The 26,436-nt window shown below is 36.3% G+C and overlaps 1 long non-coding RNA gene and 1 pseudogene across 2 annotated transcripts in view; one reads left to right on the top strand and one right to left on the bottom strand.

Moving 5' to 3' along the window:
- The window catches only part of LOC112479034, a 169,622-nt gene that overhangs the window by 14,760 nt on the left and 128,426 nt on the right, over positions 1-26,436 (bottom strand). The gene's annotated exons all lie outside the window — the stretch shown is intronic.
- Positions 23,636-23,754, top strand: LOC112479102 (annotated as a pseudogene).

Here is a 26,436-nt window from a genome sequence, read left to right as displayed (position 1 = left end):
CTAATAAAGTTTACATAAACCTTCATGCCTGTGCTTTTCCTTGCATCCTATGAGAACAGTTATTTTTAAATAGACTTAGTTAACACAGGAACAATTAGAAATAGTAAATTTTTACAGCATTAGTGAACTTTTCATTATTAATTAAACCCTAAAAAATATCCCTCTTAAGAGTATTAACTCAAGAGGCTACCACCTCAAACATATATGTGACAGGCTTATCCATTCTGATTCAGACTACAAACTAATCAGAAGGATTAGGAGATAAAGTAAACTTTATTTTTCACATTTTTTGTTTAGTTTAGTTTTTTTTCTTTAATAGAGCCACAAAATTATAGTCATCTTGTTTAAGGTCTCATAAATATAACACCTAGAAAAAGAGGTTAGTTTTCATCAAAAGGCCAATTTATAAATTCAGTACTGCTGCAGTAGAATTTTTTGCTTTGGTTAATTTCTCTGTAAAATAAATCTCTTCCCCCAACAGAAACCCTTCAAAGAGTTTTATATAATAAAACTTTTATGTAAAAAAGTTATGTATATTTAAACTCTCCAAAAAGAGTTTATTTATAATCTGTGAACTAATAGTGAAGTTGCTCAAGGAAATAAAACATATGTTTTTAGTAGAGAATAACAAAATATCTATGTTTCCTAGAATTTGACCTCAAAAAAGTGATGTTTATTTGGCAAACTGTGTAGAGAATTAAGCTGCTTCATAGAGGAAATGCAAGATTTATTTACTATGAAACTGACCTTCATCCAATCCTGCATTGTAGATATTAGTAAAGATGCTATCAGTTGCCTGGCTGGTTAAAAATGGATTTCCCCAAATATTTCTTATGTGACAACTAGTCTTTCTCATACTTACATATGGAAAGTATGTCAACAACAGTGTCTCACCAAAAGACAACTATTGATTATTTCTGATGCTCATTCAACATTAAGAAACATAAACTCTTTGAAAAAAGATGAAGTTTTCAATACATTAACAAGTGTTTCTGAGTCAATATTATTATTACTTAACAATAACTTTCTATCAAACATTTAGAGCCACTATGCTAAACACTACATAGATCATAAGTATGTGGGAAAGGTGCTATTATTATCTCTATTTTATAAAGATGAAAGCTGAGGTTTGGAGAAGTTAAATAACTTACATAGGGTCACAAAATCAGGTTTCAGAGGCACAAGTGTAACCCATGAAACACATTCACAAGCTTGCTCTTATTCACTATATAATGTGCAAGACATTGTGATAGAACAGGGAGATGGAAGATCTCTAAGTCTGAGTTCCCACCACAAGTTTTTTATAATCTCATATCTAATAGAAGGAGAACACACTACAGGGCAGAACCATTCCAGGTGTATCGAATTTTTCCCAAGGCTCTCTCATTTTAGTACTTCATTCATTCCAAAGCCAGGGGTTTGGACACTTGGGGAAGGGAAGCATACAGGCATTCAACCACCTTGCCTTCAAATTAGTCCACGCCGAAAAATAAAATTTACTTGAGATCATGATTACAATTTTACATACCTAGAAACTATGAGGTTCTAAATCTTGAGATTCAGGAAAATATTGTGGGGTTTTGAAGGAAGGAGATAGAGACATTTGCCATAAGAGGTCAACCGGCAGCAGGAAATTAGCTTAATGTAGGAAAGGTAGCAGAATGTCTACTTTACAATGCAAAATTCCTGTGGATCTGGTAGTATCAATGTGGCTATATTATCTGGTTAGAGGAAAGCTAGCAATTGGAGTATCTATTTTCCATTTGACATTAGTGAGACTTAGCTTTGACAAAACCATTTTTGTAAAGTGGAAAACCAATAGTTTCACAGGTCTTCCTATTTGTATGCAATTTTTTAAGGTGAGTAACAGATTAATTCTCAGCTTCTGAAGAAAATTTTCCTCAGTTTATTTTGACTACCCTTGTGAAGAAGTGAATTAAAATTACCTAGTCTATTACTGATTTTCCCCTCTAAAATTATAGTTGTGCTATAATGTGCAAATTTTCATTGCTTTTCAACATGAAATTAAAATTACATAATTATAAAAAGAAGAACCTCAATTTACAATTTTTGAAAAGAAGTCTTGGACTTCAAAGTATAATTACCTAGAGCTCATTAAAATGCAGGATTATTAACCCAAGAGCTGAAGTTTCTAGTAATAGTGGATCTTTCATAAGAGTGATTATAAGAGTCATAAATATTAAGCATGAAAGTCACACTATATTTAAAGGGAAAGTGTGTGCTCACATTTTTACCAAATTTATTGTGAAAACAAAGACATTGAAGGAGCCGTCAGATTGTTAAAGAGCCAAGCGCAGGCTCTGTGTTTGGACACCTTATTACTGAAAGGCATTAAAAATAATATGTTCCCAAAAGTTCCAGGTATGAAAAAGTCAATAGATAAAACATATTAATTAGTGGGAAATGTATCCAGTAATACCTTAAATGGTCTTTTCCCTGAACTGTTCTGGGAGAAAAAAGCAGATAGGAATAGTATATTCGGTATAAGAGTTTTCTAAAACTCTGAAGAAAAAATGACTAGAATGAAATATGCTTAAACATTAACAGCAATAATATCTGGATGGTAGATTTATGACCAATATTTTAGCTTTTTAATAACTTTCAGTAAGCTCTCAGCTTTCTACAATGAGCTTATATTTCTTGTAGCTTATCTACAACTTTCCACATATAGTTTTTATTTCCAAGATTTCTTGTTCTTTTTCATAATGGTTTATTCTTGTTTTATATTTAAAATGTTATCCTTTACATCTCTCTGGATATTAATTAAATGTATTATATTTTGTGGCTGCCTGTCTCTTTTAAATTATCTTCAGTATCTAATGGCTCAGATTGTCTGCAGGGAGGGGTTGGAGTGTTGCAAACTTGCATAGCAGTGTTTTCTGTATGTTTTAGTGGGATAGGGGTCAGGGGGAAGATGGATGTGCCACTGGACTATGTACCTCTAAGATTGGTTTTCTGAGAATAAAAGTTCCTTTTCTTTCCGGTTATCACCAGTCGTCGGGAGCATTGCTTTGTCACTATAGCCAATGTCCTACACTCCTTGCTCCTACCTGGAGGTAGACAGTGTCGTTGCTGTCCTGGATTGCCTCCTACCTATTCTGCTTCCTCTTTGTTTATCACTTTTCTCTGTAGATTATGTCTCCCTACTCGTGGGATTTTTCCTATTTTGTGATACACCAAGGGTTGTTTTGAGTATGTAATACATATTTAATTACTAACACAAACAAAAATCTTTCTTTTTTTCTAAATATTTGTACTGTAGAGGCAAACCAAAAATTGTATTTAATTTGCCATTTTGAAACAGAAAAAGTAAACAAATCGCCCTTTCAGTAGAGTTGTCTTTTTGCTAATTAAAGAAAATAAAAATAGTGCTGCTATGAACATTGGGGTGCTAATGTTTCTTCTAAATCCAAATTTTCATTATTTCAGATAAATACCCAGAAGTGGGATTGCTAGATCATATGGTAGTTCAATTTTAATTTTTTTAGGAAACTTTACATTGTTTTCCATAGCAGCTGCACCAATCAATCGTTTACAAGTTATAATATCTCCACATCCTCACCAACACTTGTTGTCTTTTGTCCCTTTGACAATAACCATCCTAACAGGTTTGTGAGGTAATAATTCATTGTGGTTTTGATTTACATTTCCCTGATGATTAGTGACATTGAATATCATATACCTGTTATTCACCTGTTCATATACCTGTTGACTCTTTGTATGTCTTCTTGGAAGAAATATCTATATAAGTCATGTCTATACATGTAAATGTCAATGACAGATATTTAGGGCTAAAGAAATAAATGTACAAAAAAATGTGATATATATATTCTAATTAGAATATATATATTATATATATAATATACCACCATGTATATATAATATACCACCATTCTAATATATATATATTCTAACATATATTCTAATATATATGTGTAATTATACGAGGTATCTAAAATATTATTCTAATATATATATATAGTAGAATGGTGGTTATCAGGGGCTGATGGGGGAGAGAGAATTGAAAATTGCTAATCAATGGGCATAAAGTTCCAACTATGCAAGATGAATAAGTTCCAAAGATCTGCTGTATAACATTATGCCTATAATTTGAAATACTGCACTGTACTGTTAAAGAATTAAGAAGACAGATCTCACATTAAGTATTCTTATGACAATAAAACAAATTTTTCAAGTAAAAAATAAAGAAAAGATAGAAAACTAAGTTAATTAATGCCTAAGGCAACCAGTTCAGAAGATGTGGCAAAAGTACCACCACCATCTGGTCCTGGAGTTTGCTTTTTACTATTATTCCAGTGGTATCACTTTTTTTTTTTTTTTTTTTGCTTTTTGCTTTTTGCTTTTGAGAATTTTCTTTCTTCCTTTTGGTAAATACGTGACGATTCCTCACCTAAAGACTGACTCTTCAAGCATAAATTTATTTTTAAAAAAACAGCAATACCATAGTCAAATAATCAAGTATTAATTAAATTTAAAAAATTGAAACTATTAAGAATTCTAAATGTATATTAGGTTTGCCAACTACTTGAAGCAATGTAATATGAAAACTTGCTTATGCATCAGGCCTATGATCATTCAAAGATAGTCAGTACATACTAAAAGAAAACGACAGCCAGCATTTTGGCACAGATTCCTTGAAAATGCTATTAACAATGTAATTTCATTTCAATTCCCTCAGAAGCCTCTTTAAAAAATCAGAAGTTTCATTCTTTTAATTCTAAGTTAATCTTTATAACTTAGGATGCAGTTAATCAATATGTCTTCTATTAAATTTTACTTTCTTTTTTTTTTTTTTAATAAAAACGGAGAATCAAATGAAAATAATAACCAGAAAAAAAGAAAATTCCTAAGTGGTTATTCTCCTAGCTCATGAGTTTGAAATTTGAAGCTTGACTTTTATTCTCTTGAGGTTCATTTTATTTACAGACAACAAAATGAGATTTTCTAGTTCCACAAAAAGGAGAAAGCCCCCAATTCTTTTGAAAATCAAGCATGTCCTAATCAACTGCGTTTAATGACGTAAGGGTAAAGGAATTGTAATCAGGCAGATTAGATTTCTTTTTAAATACACAGGGTTAGATAACGAAGGGTGGGGGAGGCTTAGCTCAGAATATCTTTGCCTTTCCAAAGCCTAAAACATTTAGAAAAAAAATAATTGAAATTATTTGTCGAGCTCCAAATATCATTTATTTCTCCAATATGTAAAAATTATAGTATTAACTTTTTCCTTTTCCTGAAATGAATTCTAGCAGTTAACTATAGCACAATCACAACAGAGAATTTCTTAAGTGGGAAAAAAGAAAGGAAAGAGAAGAAGTATAGGAATTGAAATATATTACTGCTGACTAATCTTTGGCTGGGTCTAATTCAGAGATCTGGTCTTCTAATCTAATCCTAGATTTGGGGCAGAGCAGTAGCAGAGAATATATTTCAGTCTTTTACACACTATTTAAGAAGTGGGGTTGATAAACAGCAAATTTACAAGGAGAAGCCTACCCAAGGCCAACCACATTTACTGGGGATTCAAGGGTGAAGACAGTGAGTCTGACCCTGGTATTTATACCAGTGACAGCCAACCCCAAGCAAGGCTGCCGTGACAGAGGAGAGAAGGGGCAGAAAATACTATGACTGGGCCATAGCTAAGAAGCAAAAGAAATCATCTCCAACAAATAGCCAATAAACATGAAAAGATATTCAAATGCATTACTGATTATAAAAAAATTCTAAAATGAAATAACAAAATTGTATATTCATCAATCGCTTTCACCTATCAAATTGGCAGAGATTACAAAATTTGATAGAAACTGTTTTAGGGAATGTGTAAAGAAATAGCATTTTCTTGTAACAACCTCTTAGTATAATTTTTCTGGAAAGAGAAATTTGACAAAATTCAACAAAATATTCAACAATTCCACTTCTAGAAATTTCTCCTAAAGAAATGAATTCATAGATTAAGATATATGTGTAGGAATACTCACTGAATGTGTTATAACATAGAAAAATTATAAGCAACTCAAAAGTTGGACAATAGGAGATTGGTTGCATGTGTTATGATACATGTATAAGATAGCCACTAAAAGTGATATTGAATCAACACTTTGTTAGGAAAATTAACTCCTAATTTGTTTTTTAAAAGTGATATTGTAGAATATGTTCTAAAATGGGAAAATGTTCATGATATAATTGCTAAGTGAAATAGAGCAAACTAAAACACCATGTCAGAAGTTTATCGCATTAAAATATGTATAAATGAGGAGATTCACATCTTTGCTCTCTTTCTCTTGGATGTCTCAAGCACTCAGTAGTACTTCGATACTCCCCTTATACCAGCTTATGGTGATATCAGCCAGACTCATGGCTTTAAATGCCATATTTAAGCTAACGACTGTCAAAAATGGGAGCTTCCTATGTCATTCCTGTCCTCCTTTTCCTTGCCTGCATTCTTTCATAGCATTTATTTTCTAAGATACTATATTATTTATTGATTTACATTGTTTATTTTTTGAGTCTCCTCCCACCCCAGGTAAAACTTAAGCTCTACAGGGTATGGATTTTTGTCTCTTTGAGTCACTGCTGTATCCATAGTGCCTACAACTATGCCTGATAGTAGGTTCTCCTTGAATAATCATTGAATGAGAGACAAAGATGTATACTAAAGAGAGCAGTAGTTTTCACTGGATGGTAGAATTTTGAGTGATTTTTATTCTTTTGTGCATATGTTTGTTTGTTTGTTTTTTAATAGACTACTTTTTAGAGCAGTTTTAAGGTCATGGCAAAAGTTAAGCAGGAAGTACAGAGAGTTCCTATATACCCTCTGCCCCAAACACACTTACAGCCTTCTCTACTATCAACATCCTCCATCAGAGTGGTACATTTTTAACAATCTATAAATCTATGTATATACATCATTATCACCCCAAATCCATAGCTTACATTACAGTTCACTCTTGCTATTGTGCATTCTATAGGTTTGGATGAATGTATAATGAATGTATATGATTATATAATGTATAACTAATGGGTGTCTGTATCCACCATTATAGTATCATATAAAATAGTTTCATTGCTCTAGAAATTCTCTGTGCTCCAATACATCCTTCTCTCCTTTCTAACTCTTGGTAACCACTAATATTTTTTACTGTCTCCATAGTTTTGCCTTTTCCAGAATGGCATGTAATTGGAATCATAGAGTATGTAGCCTTTTAATATTGGCTTCTTTTATTTAGTGATATGTATTTAAGCTTCTTCCATATCTTTTCCTGACTCATATCTTTTTAGCACTAAATAATACTCCGTTGTCTGGATGTACCACAGTTTGTTTATCCATTCACCTACTATGGGACATCTGGGTTGCTTCAAAGTTTTGACATTAATAAAGCTTCTATAAACATTCATGTGCAGGATTTTGTGTGCATTACTTTTAAATTCATTTGGGTAAATACCACAGAGTATAATTTCTGGATATCATGGTAATAGTGTGTTTAGTTTATAAGAAACTGCTAAACTGTTTTCCAAAATGGCTGTACCATTTTGCATTTATACCAGCAATAATAAAAACATTCCTATCTCCATAACCTCACCAGCATTCAATATTGTCAGCATTCTGGATTTTGCAGTGGTATCTGGTCATTTTAATCTGTATTCCCCCTATGATTTATAATGTAGAGCACTTTTTTATATGCTTATTAGCCATATGTATATCTTTGGTAATATGCCTGATTACATCTTTTGCCCACTTTTTAAAATCAGATTATTTTCTTATTGAGTTTTGAGTTCTTTGTTTATTTTGGATGACAATCAGATGTCTTTATCAGATGTCTTGTAAATGTTTCCTCCCAGTCTGTGGTTTATCTTCTCATTCTCTTGAGATTATTTTTATAATTGAATAAACATTCTACATTTTAAAATATATATCATAAGTAATATACTGAATGACTTAAATTATTTTAACTTACAACTCTATACATAACAGCTCTGTTATATTGGTCATACCATAGAGAGTACACATGAATCAATATAGTCTGAATCTATATAACTGAATATCTTTCTGTGCATCTTTACTATTTTTAATATACACTTTAAAATAAATATAGCCATTGCTGGGATTCCTCTTCCATGCAGTCCATGTCACATCTAAGTTTTTATAGGCACAGCAAAAGCAAATGCTCTGTAAATGCAAATGCTCTATAAATCCATAAAAATCAAATGCTCTATTTCTAGACAAAGCATCTGTCTTGAGTCCCGGATTTCCTGCGTGGTGAACTAAGCAGCACCCTCTCTCTGCCTTGAGCAGAAAATGTCCCAAGCAAATACTCCTGCCTGCTTTGCTTCTGGACCTCTTCCACTCTACAGAACCAAACGTGCCTTGCCAGAAGTTTCCTTAGCCCCTCAAAAATCAGCTACCCAGGACCCACCTCAGTTGAAAGGTGTTTAAGGAGCTCACACTCCCAGAAGCCCCAAAGCTTCTAATCTGTCTGTGGTCAAAATGCTAAGAGGCCAAAGCTCCCCCAAAGCCAAAAGTCTGTTTTCCCTTTTAGATTTTCCCACCCCTTCAAAATTTTCAGTTTCATAATCTTTTCCCTGCCTTTACTCAATAGGATATAGATGTTATCTGCCCCATGCTCTAGCCAAGACTCTCTCTGTAAATTCTTTTCTACTTCTAATGGAAAAAGAGTTCTCCTTATTATTATTGAGGGTCCTTAAGCATGTCTCTTACTTTGCTTGAATCTTAGCTTTTATGTCTGTCAAATGGAGATAAAATTGTCTTCCATTCAGGGCTGCTATGAAGACTAGAAATGATGTGTGTAAATCATATTACACATCTTATTCAACAACATTGCTGTTGATTTGTTCATTCTACTTACATTTCTTAGTTAATTCCTTGTCCTTGTATTAATAACTTTCTGAGCTCTCAATTCCATGTTGCAGTCCAAGTGTTTTCCTTGAGAAGGTACAGGTGAGACAGAAAGATATTCATTCTATATACCTGGTTTATGTGAATAACATATCCTATGAGATGAGCTTTTCCAATTCTAATTCCCAGCTAAGTAAGTAAGGAAAATGAGGCCTAGATCTGATGTCACACATTGAGCATACTCAGCAGCATGAATGGGTCATAAATTCATTCTGAGGACTGATTTTTACTCTACGTTTATAATCACTAGGAAACTTTTTACTGTGACAGAGATGAAAGGAAACTGAAGCTCACAGAGTCCTCCTGCCTCCCAGCCACAGCGATTTCCCCATGCCACTCAGTTACACTCACTACCCTGTACTCACTACACGGCTCTGATTTACCATACTAAAACAATTAAACTCCTAATTTTCTAGCCACTTACCCTAGAAGTGTAGCTAGGTAGTACGCACCTACCCCTAAAGTGACTGGGCAGGAATAAGCTAGAGAGGGGATCCTTCAGGGTCTGACAACAATAAAAAGGCACTACATCTTTTACTATCTTTTTTTAATGCCCCTGATGTTGCTGCCATGCAACATCATAATTTTGACTGTAATGTTAACTTATTTTTTTAATTGTTGAAAGGTACCATTTTTAGAAATGAGTCTCTCCTTTTTTCCTCCTAGCTACATTTCTGATGCATCGCCACTTCCACCTTGCTGATATGTTCATTCATGATCAAGAAAGATATTTAAAGTTTGGTTAGCAATTTTCCCTCAAGCCATACAGCATAAATGACTCTGAATTTCTCCAACAGAGAACCACACTGTGTAGTGGAATGGGCCATCTCTAGAACCAAGGAAAGGCTTAGAGACTCAGCTCTGAAATTACTTAATTCCCTCTTTTTCTATACTTATGTGACAAGCCATAAACTGAGGCTTAGTTTCTCATCTGTAAATGAGGACAATAATATCAAACTTATAGAATTATTGATATTATAACCCTTTGCAAATGATAACCCTCATAAATTACAAATGCCATCTGTGATTTCAGTTTTACTTAATTCTGTTTTATTTAATAAATAAGAATAATAGGCATCAGGCACACTACTTGGTGTCTGCTGGACACCACCAACAGAAAGCCAACGTGGACTTAAGAACAGCTTTGATGCCTTTTCAAGTGAACTGTTCAATTAAATGTTGCATCATGAGCATAGAGGAACAATTATATTCTTAGCAAAAATGCACCGATACTGTAAAGACTGTGGTCATTACTAATGAAATGTTTGCAGAAGGTAAATGTCTTCTAACTGTTAGAAAATCAAATATCAGAATGATAAGAGGTCACCCGGTATTTGAAAGACAAACTAAATGGTAATTATAGGGAAACCAATTAGAAGATTAACAAACCCATAATGGTTTAATGCCACACAAGTTACTATTTAAAAGTTAGAACTTTAAATTCAGAAGATAAGAATCTTAGAAATCTTCCAGCCAAATCTTCCCTGGGGAACCATGAAGTGATTTGCCCAAGGTTACATAAAGACTTTGAATGAGAATCTCTAGATAGTTCAGGTGATATCTACACTCACATCTTTAAAAAGTTTAACTACAAAGAATTTTTTGGCTGTTATATAAGATAAGCTACTAATTGTTCACTACTTGTTAAGAGCCATGCATTATAGAGAGTATTTGACATATATTTCATTGTTTCCTCTCATAATCCAATGAGATGAAAAGTATTCTGTTTCCCATTGAGTAGGTGAGAAAACTGAGGGTCTAAGAGGTCAGTAAACTTGGACCAAAGCCACAGAACTGATATGTGGCAGAATCAGGCTTCAAATCCAGGTCTAACTCTACAGTTGGTGCTCTTCACATTATCTTTCCTTTTTTCTCAACTTTTGCAAAGGTCAGTTATTAAAGATACCATAGTAACTAATAATCATGGCATTTCACAAAAAATTTAAGGTAGCCTAGGTTGGAGACTTTCTGACACATAATGGACTTTCTGAGTCCATTATGCAATTCCCAGCAAGGTCAGTGGACACTTTTCCTGTCTCGACTTCTGTTCTGAGCTACTGGTTTCTGCAGAGCTTCAATAAGACCATTTGAAAACACATCAAGGCTCCAGAGCAAAGACACTGCCCTTCTCAGATATGTGAATATCCATCATGTTTCTACAAATATTGTTAAAAGACAATTCAGAACAAAGAGCACCTGTGGAGGAATGAAACATGTCCCAGGATTAAAGTCAGTAGGTCTGAGTACATATAAGACACGGTACTATCACTTTATACCACGTGACCTTAAAGCTAGACTGTTACCTTCACCTGTAAAATGAGACAAGGCTTTGAAAGAATAAAATAAAACAATTTGGATAGCCTTTGAAAAGTTATTAAAGTAAATTGTAAAAAATATTTATAGAATACATGATTCTATTAAAAAATAATATAGAGCAAGGGAACCTACCGTGCACTACATTTAAAACAGAGTCCCTGCCTTCAAGAAGTTGATAAGCTAGGTAGTAAAGCAAATGTGACTAAATACAGAAAAAAAATTCACATATAGTTTTCTATACACTGGTAATAAGTAAAATTGGTATAGTTGTAATAAAATCTTTTGCCTTTTGATTTTTTTCCTTAAGATAAACTTCTAATTTTAAATTATATCAGTATTTTACTGGTTTAAGGTATAGGTCAGGCTATCTATTGCTATAACGATTAATCATCCCCAAACTAAGTGGCTTAGAACAACAACTACTTTTGCTTTAGTCTTCACAATCCTGGGGGTGACTGGACTCAACCATGCAATTCTTTTCCTGGGTCTCTCAGGTGGCTGCAGTCAGTCAATAACTTCTTCCCGCACATATCTGTTGAGCGAGGGCCTTTGTCCAGAACACCTTCATGTGACCTTTCCATGTGTGCTCTCTGCTTCCTCATGGCGTGGTACTTGGATTCCAGGAGCAAGCACCCCAAGAAATACATGCAGAAGTTATATCACTTTTTATGACCTAACATTAGAAGTCATAACATCACTTTTGTTATAGTCATAAATCTTCCCAGATTCAAGGGGAGTGAACGCCATCTTTTTCTCTCACTAGGAATAGTGTCAAAGTCATATTGAAAGAACATGATCATGGGAGATCATGCTGCAGCCATCTTGGAAAATACCATCAGGGCATATTAAGCAGAATTCAAAGGTCTATTATACTGTCAAGAAAATTTGTTACCTATACGTGCATATGAGCAAAAGAAATATACAAAAAAGAAAATTGCTATCAGGCCAAGGTCTTGGGGTAAAAGAATCATGTCATTCTCCCTGTATGTTTTTGCTATGTTGTTTTTTTCTATTTCAAAATGTTTACTCATGATACCAAATCATCTGTATTCTCCAGTGTGGCCAGGCTGAAGGATTCAGGTGCAGAATAAGGGGACATAAGCTCTCATGGTGGTTTAGAGCCCTCAGTGGATGAGTAAGAGGTCGATCCTTAGTTCTTTAGGTGATAAGAGGCCAATGGCATCTGTTGAAAAGGTCAGTCTGTGTGAGAAAGTGTTTTAGAAAGATACATCTTAAACTGGGTGGGGGATGGGGACACTGCGGTCAAAGCAGTAGCTCAGAATCCATGGTGATGTATCAACCGTGGAGGTGCAAAGGCCTAAAGAAAGCTGGAAGCAAGAAGAGAGAAATGGAAGCAGGAGTCAACAACACTGTACAGAAAGAAGGAATGGGATTTGGAGACTGGAGAGTCATACACCAAGATGGAGAAGGAAGAGCCAAGGACCACTTCAATTTTGCCAGCCTGAGTAAATAAAAGAGTCTGTGAATTACTCATTGTTCTAAATAAGAAGGTCAAATAAGGCACAGGAGCAAGTTCCAGAGGAAAAGATAAGAAATTCATTTTTTTTTTTTCTTTCACACAGTCCTTTACTAGTGAGTTTTGAAGAAACAGGCATAGGTATATGTTTGCTAATCCATGTTAATTTTGCTCAAGACATCAACTCTTCATTTTCCAACATCCTCACCACTTCTGTGCCTTTGTCTCTCAGTCGACATTTTCTTGTATATTCTTCATTGAATAATTTCTGCTTGTATTTCATGCCTCTGTCTAAAAATCTCCTCCTTGGGGAAGCCTTCTTTTGCTCCAAGACGAAATTAGGTTCTCCAGTTACACACACACAGCATGTTGTAGCGCTCCTTCACAGCACTTAGCACACTCATCGTATTTAAGTATTTGTAAAAAGATATTTGTGCCAGTGTTCTTCACTAGAATATGAGCTCCACTTGAGGGGAACTGTCTCTGATGTATCTCCCTTGGTATCCCCAGTGCCACCCACTTTGCCTGGCACATGGTTGGTGCTCAGTAGCTGTTTGTTGCCTGAATGACTGACCACCTCTGCCTTCTAAGTTCCTTGGGCTAGCTATTACCAATATAAGTACCTCAAGGATAGGGAGGGCAAAGTAAAGGAGGCCACGAGTGAAGACTATAGTAAATTATAAAATGAGCCCAATGAAAGCATTCAAATTCTCATTAAAAGCAAAACAGCAACGCAACAAAAAAATAACACCATGTACTGAATAAAACATAACGTTAATAGCCTACAGCTCACGGGCAGTCTTCTAACTCAGATACAACTTGTGCTCTCTCGGGTTGAATTGCCCCCTATATTAGGAAAGAGCCGATTGCTAAGTATTCACAACCAATGGGTATTCTTCAGGAGGACATTCAGACTTAATACAATGACCTTCATTATCATTGTTCTAATATGAATCCTGAACATCAGTAAATTCTGTCCCCACATGTCATCTAGCACCTCTTTCTATAATGCTCTTCCATTCACTAAACGTAGGACCCATAGAAAAACTTAGCCATCACCCATTTTAATCCAATTATTTTATAGATAAAGAAACGGGGGCAAATAACTTACTAGACAGATTACACAACCAGTTACTAGAGATATGCAGATATATGATAAGAACCCATACTTATCTAAGTGCTATCCAATGCTTTTCCCATGTCACCACAATACCTGAAATGAAGCTAGAGTTGACTTTTAGAACCGAAACACCAAACTACCAGATAGAGAAATAAATTTTACTATGTATCTATTTTAAAATAAAATATAAATATGCATATGAACAAACATTCTCACGCATTGCTTTTCTTTAATTCTGGGCATGACCCAGACTGGGATCTGAAATTGATCCCTTGCTAATGAGAGACAACTAAAAGTCAAAGATTTAATGATGGAAATTGTTTATAGTCAGCCATAAATAATGCAGTAATGGAATATTTATTGATCTCAGGTTCAGTAACTACAATGAGTGATGGGCTAGGAAATGCCTGCTACTTTCTGAAGCCTTACACACAGCACAATCCACCCTATTAATGGAATGTGCTAAAGCACAGAGCCAAAAATTGACTGAGCTACTGGGACATTCCAGGCTGACTCATTTGCAAGATGGTTCTTTTCTTAGATTCCCAGGATGGAAAAGACATAATATTAGCTTTTGTGCACTGAAAAAAAAAAAAAATGGCATGACCTTGCTTTCTATTATTGCTGTCAAGCTAAGGAAAACAGAGAGGTGTCAAAATGGCCTGAAATGCAAGTTTGTTTCATGGCCCATCTGTCTCACCAAGTACCAGGACTCCTCTGAAGACCCTCAGAATCCCTGCACCACTGTTCTTTGTTTGTATTTTAATTTCCTCAGAGCCCTAAAAGAGATCCAGACCTACAGCCTTGATGCCTTTTTCCTTCCCCTATGCCTCCCTGGCACAAGTGCCAAATAGAAACCACCTTGCTGCCTCCGTTTAATCACAGAATGACAATATTTCAACATAACAGAGGGGCTGTTTGTGCTTTATCTTTTACTGCATTTTTATGAGAAGCAATATATTTTCTTCCTTTCCTCCCCTGATGCTGTAACAATCTTTCCTAAATTAAATATGTAACAAATTTCTCATACGACTTAAGTCCCAGGCTCTTTTTAAACCATCATTAAATATCTTCATGCTGTTTGACAGTTATTCCTCATCAGTATGTTACCTTAGAGACTGCCTGCTGTAAAAGGAGGTTTTGCAGTGTGTAGAGACAGAGGAAGAGCACTGAGGATCTGAGAGTGTGTGTGGGAGGGTGGCTGGATCCTCTCACAGAAGGCAGGGACAGGCACCAGGGAACTAGAGAGGTACACAATCGAGAAAAAGAGTTCCTCCTGTTTGTCTTTGCATCCACAGGACCTAACACTGTCCCAGGCACAGCAAAGTGCTGTGGAGATTTGGAGGAAAGTAAAAGGGTAGAGGGAGGAAAAGAATATAGGAGAAAGGGTAGGAGAAGGAAATGGAGAGAGAGAGAGGAAAGAGGCTGAAAGCTGGGGAAATATTCAGTAAAGAAAGAAGATATGTAGAACACAGAACATCAGAGAACTATTTGGAAAAGTCTTCCAATTATTCATTGATTTGATCCAAGACAAGATGTAGACAATGATGGCCAAGTGCTTCCTCAAGAACTGCAGCTACTGAAGAGAATGACAGTCTGCAGAGTAGCCCCCTAGATTGAGGGCATACTCTGCAGTGGACACAGGCAGTGGTGACTCAAGGAGTATTCGGACAGGCAGGAAAGTGGGGTCAAGCACACGGATTCAGGGCGGAGCCACACTGCCAAAGGTGGCAATCACTGGATTGGGAAAAATATATATTTTAGTAAGACTGAACTAACAACCACGATATCTGGAAGGAAATTACACAAGCCAAGAAAGAAACACACTTAACTTTCCTAACAACAATTCTAGTTGTAATTATCAGGATTTATTGATCACATCACTGAGACTATCTGAAAGACAAAGAAACAAACTAGTGGTTATAGTCATAGCTGCTGTGTGTCAGCTTTAATTTGCAACTATTCTCTTTGATATATAGTCTTTGAGGTGTTGAGCAAGAATTGGTAAGACTTTTAAATGCCAAATTCATATGACATTTGTAGAAATGTGGACTGCACCTAATGTGCCATTAAAAAACAAAAAACAAACAAACAAACAAAAAACCCTGGACACTTGAGCTATGTTTAAGTCCCATAGGTAACAGAATTATGTAGGATAGTGCTATTTTAGCACTTGTTATTTTTGGTGTCAATCCGGCCATGTAGATGGCTGCAAAATCAATCATAGAAGAAATATTTTGATAATTTTTTAGTGAATAATCTAATTCAGCCAATAGTTCTTGGCAATCATACACACTGGCTGCCCACAGGATTATTTCCAGAGTTAGACTTCCCAACAGAATCTAATATTATATATTGTAAATGGTGACGGTCTGTTTACAACAGAATGAACTGTCACTATGAAGTTTCAGAACCAAATTTTAGTTCAAATTTCAGCCATCTGAAGTGTCTAGGAAGCAACTTAAAATAAAGGGAGTACTTTACTTGAAGCCTAGTTCTATTTCAGGTCTTCCCACTAACTGGGAATGTGATCTTGGACAAATCCCTTCTTCTGGCCAAGCCTCAGTTTCCTTATCTATGAAATCAAGAGCTGAAACAGATAATCTTTAAGAACTCCAACTCCATCATCTTTAGATCCAAGTGCAAAATAAGGAGCAACATGAAAGCCCACAATCAAAATTCCAGGAGGTTCAGGAGAGAGATCATCTCTGAAGTCTCTCCTCCTCTGCCTTGGAATTCCTGGCATTGACCAAGGTTATGATAGTTGTCACTGGTCCCGACAATTGTGTGACATGGGTGCTTGGGAAGACAGATGTGGACATCTGAAAACAGAGTAGAATGGTAATACATGCAACTAAGAGCCCGATCACACTCTGCCCTTCATCATTCTGTTCTTCCTCACTCAGTGATCCTCACCAGGAATGAGGAGGCAGAAATGTAAAATGACACAATAAACACAGAAAACAGATGGCAGAGTACAGCCAAGGCCCAATTTTTTGGTTTGTTTAGCTTTCATTTTTTATTTTTGTTTTTGTTTTTTAAATAATTTTAGACTTATAGAAAAGCCAAAAGAGAGTTTTCTTAGGCCCTTTACCCAGCATTCTCTGATGTTAACATCAATCAAAACTAACAAATTAACATTGGTACAATAATATTTCCTAAACCACAGATATTATTCCAATTCCAGTTTTCTACCAATGTCCTGTGCTGTTCCAAGATCCAAATCCAAATGCTTGATTTTAACTTAAGATTGGCTTTGCACATAGCACAGCAGGTTGAGTTCTTAAGTCATTGGATTCCCTGTATATTAAGCTCCATGACATTCAAGGAAGATTTTTTCTACCTTGTTTATCTCTGTAATCCCAACTGGGAATAGTGCCTGAAACACAGAGGTTCAAATGTGTTACATGAATGAATGCATGACTAAGACCAGTTAGACCATCTGACCTTCATCTTTACAAAACAAATAAATGTGATCAGTTGCAAGGGATTCTTCTAAATATTTTATTTTCCCTTAATTCCTGAATTCTCTTGGTTACTTCACAATTTTCAAATGGCATAATTTTACTAGAATTACATTTAAACTGTTAAGGATTCTGGAGACGTAGGTAACAATCTGACTACTATCTACCTCCTTTTCGAACCACTAAGTTAAGCTAAATACCCTCACCTGTGTTCTTTTAAGCATGTTTTATCACCATACTTATTATATTATCTATCTTATAATTAACTGTGCTCTCTAGAATGAATTTGTGAGTGAGAGTTTTTTCATCTAATTACACCAAGTACTTAGTAAACACTTATTGAATAAATTCATGGTAACCTTCCTTTGGTACAAAACATTACCTATATGCCAATATTAAACACATAGAATTCTTTAAATTAGCATTGTTGATGCGAATAACAATAACAAACTAAGCAAAATAAGCAAAATTGTTCAGTGAAATATATTGTCACATTTCCATTCTCTGCCTTATGAGAACACTGAGTTTCAGGCCCACATTCTCCAGCAAACACTCAAGAGAAAGTTTATTCTATAACCAACTAAAAGATCTCTGACCTTCATTTTCTCTTCAAGGCATATTTCTGACTTATAACAAGTATATTTTTTTCTCTTTACATGTTTGGTGGATTTGTCCACCAAACAGATCAGGAGCTGGTGTATTTTGACTCTAGCCTTAAAGTACTTAAAACACTGCAGCATGCTGTACGGTACTTAATAAAAAAAATGTCCTTGGTATAATCAAAAAAGAGCAGAGACTATTAAAGCTATTCACTGCTATGCTTCCAATGCTTTATGACCATTTCTTCAAACTGTCATTCACTCTCACACACAGTGGCTCATATAAATCCATATTCTTCTCTATGACAGGTAGCAATGCCTTCCTGGCTTGACCTACAGGGAAGCAGGGCCTCATGATGGGAGAAAAGGCATTTAAAGAGTTTTAGATCAGCTGGCTTGTGGACAGGACAGAGCTCTGAATAATCAAAGATATTTCACTCATGCATACATATATATTCACACTGTAAGCAAATCTGTCTACAAACAAAAACAAACCACATTGTTTTAGAGGAACAGAGCCAAGAAGGCCCTTGCAGAGAACAGCATGTGATACAGGTGAGGTGAAGTGGCTCACATGAGACCACACTATTAAAGTCCCAGTTAACACTCTAAATATTTTAGAATGTAAATCATTGGACTGATTCTTCTAAAATCACAGCTTCATAACTGGATGTCAAAGGTAGCAGCAGCAGGTATCACAAATCAGACCATGTTGCTCCTTTGCTTGAAATTTTTTAATGGATTCTGATGGTGTTCAGGCACCAAGTTCATCACCATTATTTACAAATGCTATGGTGCTCTGAGTCCTGCTTGCACCCAGACTCATCTCTTACCATCCCCTCTCATACTGTACAGGCTCCCAGCCCATTCTCCTACTTCATGTTGTACTGTGATGCTGGTCCATGTTCCACATTGCCTTTGACCCATATTTCCACTGCTAGACCCCTGAAAGACCCCAGTCTCTATGCTCTCATCTCGCCTTATGATTCTCTACATTATATTGCTTAGCTCAGTGTCGAAATTAGCCTATTTTCTTTCTTCTTTTCTCCATAAAATAAGAAATAACATGAGAGTAGCAATCATGTCTATCTGATGCCTTGCTTTATTCCCAGGACCTTGTACTGTGCTTGGTGAATTATAAGTAGTAAATAAATATTTTTTCAACAAACGAATACATTTAAAGAAGGAAATAAACATTCCTGTTATCTGCAAATGATAACTAAATATTTCATGAATACCATTTTCCCACTAGGATAATAACACTATATAAGTCTAAAACCAAACCACATGTATTTTATAAGGGTTAGTTTGCTGTACAGAGAAAATTAGTTATTATCATTTTAATTATTCCTGAGCACCGTGATATATCTATGCCCTTTAAACAATTAGGTTATAAAAATACTATATCTACCCACTCTATCCCCTGTAAAAGGCAATTTCAACATGCTAGGTCCTTAGAGCTCTACTCCACTCATTTTGGATTTTTCAGTCACATCTCTAATAGTTAAAGAAGAGCACTTTCAATTCCTAGCCCCTGAGTATCGGTACCCAGACATTGTGCCAACGGAGCCCATAAACTTTGCTAATCCTCAGAATAAGAAGCCTATGCCACCCTGTATATGCATTATTTCTGCTATAAAGATTTTTATATAAAATGCTTTATAGCACAGTGACATTTTATACACATAAAGAGTTAAATTTTTATTCTGTAATATTCCATATTTTTTTCTGACAGGACCATGTGACAATAAAACTGTCTTTCCAACAAGTATTTATATCTCCCGTCTTCTTCCACATGTGCATGAAGGATTGCATTTGGATCCCTGCCGAAATCAGGCTTAATTGATTTTTTCAGGTGTTTCCTACTACCATGGCAACCATAATCAAATATCTTTTTATGAATAGCCTCGTCAATTGCAATATAATATTCTCACTGAATACGGTCTCCAGTTCTCTTTCTACCAACCTCTGTAGATCTTTCTCTTTCTTGACCTATAACATCTCCTTCAGGTTCCTCATCCCCATGGAAATACTATATTTAAATAGCATGCATGATTTTTTAAAATGAGAACCTCTGAGTTCCATCAGTAATGACACACAAAAAATATAAAAATAGATCATGCTTTCAAGGGTAATAGACATTTTAATACCGGCATGATTTGTCAAATATCTATAATCCTTCTCAAATCACCTTTGACGGTGCTGTTTTTTTTTTTTCTCTTTTCCTCTCACAAGAAAAATCATTATTCATCTTAAGAGAGAACATCTTGTCAAGTGTTGCAGTTCAACAAAATAAGGAAAACATCACTGCCAAAATGCAGTAAATGTGATTACACAAGGCCAAGGAGAAGCCCATAATTAGATCATTACCATGGAAACAACCTAATTACATGTGTAAAGCAAAGAGGGCTGAGTTGCAGATCTGAATATGTTAATACCATTGTCTATGTTATAATATTTCTGCTACTTAGCCTTCCCCAAATATAATCACATAAGCCACATATATAAATCCCGACTCAGTTTAAATGAATGAAAAAATACTATGCAGTTATGTGAATGGAGTTCAGGATATTCACTCTCTTTAATGTGAACATATACCTGTCCCCTTAAATAAGAAAACAATGTTGTGTGTATTAATAATTGATATATATTAGTATGTAAATGGCCGAATGGCCTTAAGTATGCATTCTGGAATTTCACACAGTACAAAAATTTATAAGGACAACCAAAGTTAGGGCAAAGTAACTTAATTTTTTAAACCATAAATTCTTTATTAATATTAGGAAATAATTTTACATGGTTTACTCTTAGTTTTTTATTGGTCAGTTGTTTTTTATAGTCTCATTTGATCCCTTAAGGCCAAACTGTGAGTGTTCAAGCCACAGTCAAAGGTATAAGCCACATCCTCAAGCGGGGAGTGGAGAGACTACCCAGAACAACTTTATTAATATAAGGGCTTATTTACTTTTTTCAATTATCAAATTTAAATATCTGTTTCTAATTGCCTTTTAACACTATTTACAAATGTTCTTATGTTTGAATTTCTTAAGCATCTTCCATTTTCTGTCCTTGCTTTTCCCAACTGGACCCTCCTTTTTCAGTAATCTCAGACTCTGGCTGTCATTTGCACTTCGAGCAGATATTGCTCCTTCCCTGCTGAAGTTATAAGGAGGGCTTCGGGGATGCTGCTCTTGTCCTCCCATGCAGTGTCATTTGGAAAGTATCTTCCCCAGATATTGCCTAGTCCTTGACCCCCACCTGCACCTCTCCTGGAAATAGCATGGCTTCCAGAGGTGAAGGGGGCAAAAAAAAAGAGATGTTGCTGATGCTCCTCACGCCCTGCCCCCTGCTCCTCAACACACGGGATCAGCCTGAGACAGAGCGCAGAGCTGAGGATAAGGGTATGAAGAAGGGCCTTTTCATTTTCTCACTGGTCTGCACTTTTCATGCCATTTATATGCCTCTAACTCTGGCAATGCTCCTCTCCTGCCATTCTCTACTCTTCCCTACAGACGCTGGTCTCCTGCTGGGGAGGAGAAAAGGAGAGAAGAATGGAGGGAACTATGGCTCTTTTGGGGATAGAGGTACAGACTCTTTCTGGAGCTATCTTCTACCTGTCTTCTTTAGCTTTCTCCTCCCAGTGCAACACAAACACACACACACACACACACACACACACACACACACACACACACATCTGGGAACTGAGAGGGAGAAGTTCAGAGTCCATCAGCAGCTCAAGGATCTTAGTCCCAGATAACAATATCTTCCTTTGATAGAGGAACCAAGGGATGTGGTACATGACCTGGTAACTAGCTGGGGACAAGGAACAGAGTCCATCAACACAAGCACAGGATCCGAAAGAGAAAGGGAGCTTGATGGAGGGAAGATAGCTGAGCTTAGTCAGAACTTGGTTCTGTCTTTGAATTGTCATCTTGTGTGACTCACTTTTCCACTAAGCCCTCAAATTTCTCCTGTCTATATAGGAATAGGAAAGGACAAGATGAAGTTTAGATCTTCTGCAAACTCTAACATTCTGATTCTATGGTTGTAACGTAGGCTGAGCAAAGCCCTGCTTCCTGCCTTCTTCCCTTCTACATTCAGCCAGGATGGTCCCCGGACAGCATGCTGGGCTCATGCAGGCCTCTGTTCCCTTTGTTGTCTAGCCATCCAGCCTGTAAAGCATACACACACACTGCTGGGATAAAAGGAGACTGAAATGGAGACAAGATTACTATATTCGGGCTTAAGCAAATCACATAACCTCTTTAGGCCTTAATTTACTCTTCTGTTGAAAGATGGCAGTGGGAAGGAATCTGGAGAGAAGAGATCTGGAGGGGATCTCTAAAATTTCCTCCAACTATTACATGTGGAAAATTAACTTTCTTTATGACTACTTTCCTCAGCTTTCTCCCATACTCAGCAACCTTCAGTGACTCCCCATTTTCATATATTCCAAATGCAAAAGCCACTGCCTTTCAAAAAACTCTTTAATCCAGCTACAGTGTTCTTGCCCTATCTTGGTTCCCTTTCTACTCTTTTCCCTCAGTGTCTCACACCCCAGCTCACTGGTCTAACAAGCTTTTCTCACGGATCTGCATGTCCCCAATTCCAGTTTTCTCCTGAGCCCAGTTCTGCTTCCTATTCATGAACCTGACGCATGGTATACACCCAATAAATGTTTATGGCTGGACTATTGAACCCTACTCTTCCCCCCATCAACCAAATCCTATCTTAGTTTACAAGGAACAGATCAGGCCTTGCTCCATCTAGGAGGCTTGCTCTGGTCTCTCTGAATTGCATAATCATATTCTCTTCTAATCCTCAGAATTTATGTTGTTACACACCATTTTGGACCGACAGTCATGACCTCATAATCACCATTAAAAGTATGTGGAAAATGTAATCTACTCATTACAAGTAGACATTCTGAAGACTAATAGCAAGTTCTCTATTTCTTCATAATTATCATTCCACCTTTCTCCACATTGAATTCTTGATAGGTACTTAGGAAATATTAAATGGATAGGCTTAGAGGTGTCCTGAGAACATTTCCTCTACCGGCGATGAATTTTATCCCTGTCATACAATCTCCACTTGGCAATGTGCTCATCTTTCAAAAAGAAACTCAAATGGCAGCTCGGTGTGCCTTTTTCTCTACACTGCTAGGCAGAAGTTGTCTCTTTTTCTTATATATGTCTTTCGGCAACTGTCATGTTGCTATTATTATTTGTTTATACATCTGTCTCCCCACCTAAACAATGAGCTGTTTTCCTTCTGGAAAAGAACACACTTCACTTTTGTTGTAATTCCATGCCCAGTACTACTCTCATAATATAAAAAATGCCAAATGATGTTGAATGGATGTATAGAATAACTGCCCATGCTTTTAGGAAAACAATGAGTTTTTGCTTCGTTCTCTTTAAAAGCTCTAGGACCAATTTTTGACAATTTGAGATGAAGGACTAATGTGAGCCTTGACACTAAGTTTATAAGTTAGTGATCTAAGTTGTATTCAGATTCAAGGGATAGAATTATCCACAGGTTTCTAATATCTATGCCAAGTCTCCCCAGCCCCTCCCCCCAATTACTATTAATAGTTTTGAGTTGGCTATGAATTTTACTGTATTCTGTGGCTTCTGAAATCCACATTTGAAAATCATTAAGTTTTTAAAAAACCACCATTCAGAAATTAGCATAGTAGTCTACGGCCATGCCACTGTGAACAAGCCCGATCCAGTCTGAACCTGGAAGCTAAGTAGAGTCGGGCCTGGTTAGTACTCGGATGGGAGACCACCTAGGAAGACCAGGTGCTATAGGCGTAAAAAATAAAAAATAAGGGATTCTAAGCTGACAAGTTCCTTGCAATCTGTGAGGTCAACCAAGGGTTGCCTCGCCCATTAAACAAACAAACAAACAAATAAAAAGAATTAGCATAGTTAATATATTAGAAAGTATAAAGAATGTACTTATCACGATATTTTCTCCTGGGTTGGTCCATAGATTGCTGTGAGACTTTAATTGCTTCTTTTACCACCATATGTGTACCTCTCATCATTACTATCTACTTTGAAGTTAGTTTATTAATGTATTACTTATACTGTCTACTAAATGCATATTCTTTGAGAGTGGGAGCAATTTTAGATGCCTCCCTGTTCTGTGTTACACCTAACAATAATTTCTATGGGGCAGGGTCTAAGTAAACAGTTACTGTATGAATCTATTAATGATCATATTCCAAGTTTATGTTATGAGTAAATCACAATTTTAATTACTTTATAGATTATTCATAATTTTGCTTGTGCTTAAGAAGTATCTTTAACTTCCCATGTAATCATCTGGGCTCACTACAACACAGTTCTAATTTAGCTAGTGCCTTTATGAGAGGAAATATTGGAAGAGAAGGTGTATAATAATTGTCTTTGAGATTATCTTTGTACTTTCAGAGTGGGAATGCAAAAATTGCTAACACTTCCACACTTACTGTAGGCTAGCATTGTACTAAAAACTTAACATCATCATTTAATCCTCACAATAACCCTAAGAGGTAATGTGATTATTATCATCTCGTATTAGTGAAGAGAAAACTGAGGCACTCTGAGCTTCAGTAACTTGCTCAAGATCACACGGTGAGTACATGGCAAAACTGGGATTGAAATCTAGGCTGACTGGTCCCAGGTTGTGTTCCTAAAGATTTTGCTAACTGCCTCAACTACCCTGGGTCTTCCAACTCCTTAAAAGTTCAATAAGATAGCATTGAAATATTAGCTTCCAGTATTGTCCAAAAGATATTACAAATAATAAGGGGGGAATAACAAATTAGATGATCAGTTATGCCACTATAAGTAAAAGACAATTGCCCCCTCATGCCCACTCTGTTCCCCGAGATGATATTTCCCAGCCCTTGCCCCCCTCGGCCAAACAAAGCATTCATGGATGGTGCTTTAATTAAACTTTGTTGATTTTTAAGAAATACACAAACTATTTAAGTGAAAGGGCTTGTGAGAAGGGGGGATTTTCTTTCACTCTTGGTAGCAAAATTATTCATCGCCTACTGCTATTAAAAGTCATTTGTTGCTTTAGTCAATACTGCCCGGGGCAGGCCTGGGCTTTATTTGCCACCTCTGTGTGTGAGCCCTGAAATGAGGTTATCGATTTACGATCAGTGTAACTCCTGGCTGACTCCTGGATGTTATGATACAATAATATAGTGTCTTGAGGAAATCACCTGCTACCCCTCAAGGCAGGATCTACATCTTGTTCACTTTCGTTGTCACTATAGCACCTAGCACATAATAAACACTCAATAAATATATGTTGGCAGAATGACTGGATTCATAAATTATTCTTTGGTATAGATTTTAAGTTTCTAATGGAGAGACTCTGTTTACCACCCTACATAATACTAATATTGAGTTACACAGATATGATGGAGTGAATGAACTATTTACAATTTTCAAGTAAATGGTAAGAACGATGTATTGCTATGTATTGCTGAAGTCATATGCTAGAAGACACATAAAAATAAAAGCTCTGTCAATAACAAAAATTTGCTTAAAATCCCATAAGTCCTATTTCATAAGGAACCAACTTCTTCATAATTCATTAACTAGAAATCTGGCTTTCCCCGCCCCCCCATTTTCTCAGCAACATAAAGGAGTATTAAGCTCTCACAACTCCCCAATTTAAACCTTCATTACCTTAAATATAAAGTGGCTTCTAGGTATATGGGTCTTAGCAAAGTAAAACATATTATGTATTTCTCTAGAGCATTAGTTAAAAGATGCCTGTTGTTTTGTTCAACCATAAAGGGTCCATTATGATGCCATTTGGAGTAGGTTTTACAGTACCAAGTGTGAATGGGGTAGGAGAAGACAGTTCCAACTAGCTTGAAACCAAGATACAGAGATATCTGGCATTTAGCTTTAGAAGAAACGCCTGTCTATTAAGCTGTTCACATCCATCTGGTAATTTATATGGTTTATGAGGAATCTCCTAAAAAATTTCAAAGCGTATTTCCAAATGGGAACCAAATACATGCAGAAATGCTCAGAGGACTAAAAGTGGTAGGGAGACAAAGCAAGCCATAGTGCCAGCAGGGTTTTGTAGAATCTCTGAGGGATAGTGTTCATAGAGGAATGTGACAGGCATGATGAGCCTGCCTCAGCCATGGGATTGAGAATGAGTGAGAAGGGTTCCAGGTACAATGGCCAGTGCTAGTGCTGCCTGAAACATCCCACCCCCAATGCTAGATGTGTGAAATACACCATGCTCCCTCTGCACTACAGAGGGGCCCCTTTAATTAGATATAAGAGCAAAATCAGGAAGCTGTTACCTTCTTACTTCCCAAAAGACCAACCACCTTGTGTTAAGCACAGAGGGCTTTAGGGCCAGGCTGCTAGGCCAGGATCTACTCTTTGGATGGGTAGAGGCTGATGGGGAGAGTAGCAGAGACCTGAGGTAAGGGAGCCCTGGACTGGATCTGAGAGGGCACATGAGTTACC

This window comes from Pteropus alecto, unplaced genomic scaffold, assembly GCF_000325575.1.
Source record: "Pteropus alecto unplaced genomic scaffold, ASM32557v1 scaffold33, whole genome shotgun sequence".
In the NCBI taxonomy this organism is placed as follows: Eukaryota; Metazoa; Chordata; class Mammalia; order Chiroptera; family Pteropodidae; genus Pteropus; species Pteropus alecto.
Note: the sequence above shows the minus strand (reverse complement) of the source record. Positions and strands in the feature narration are given on the sequence as shown.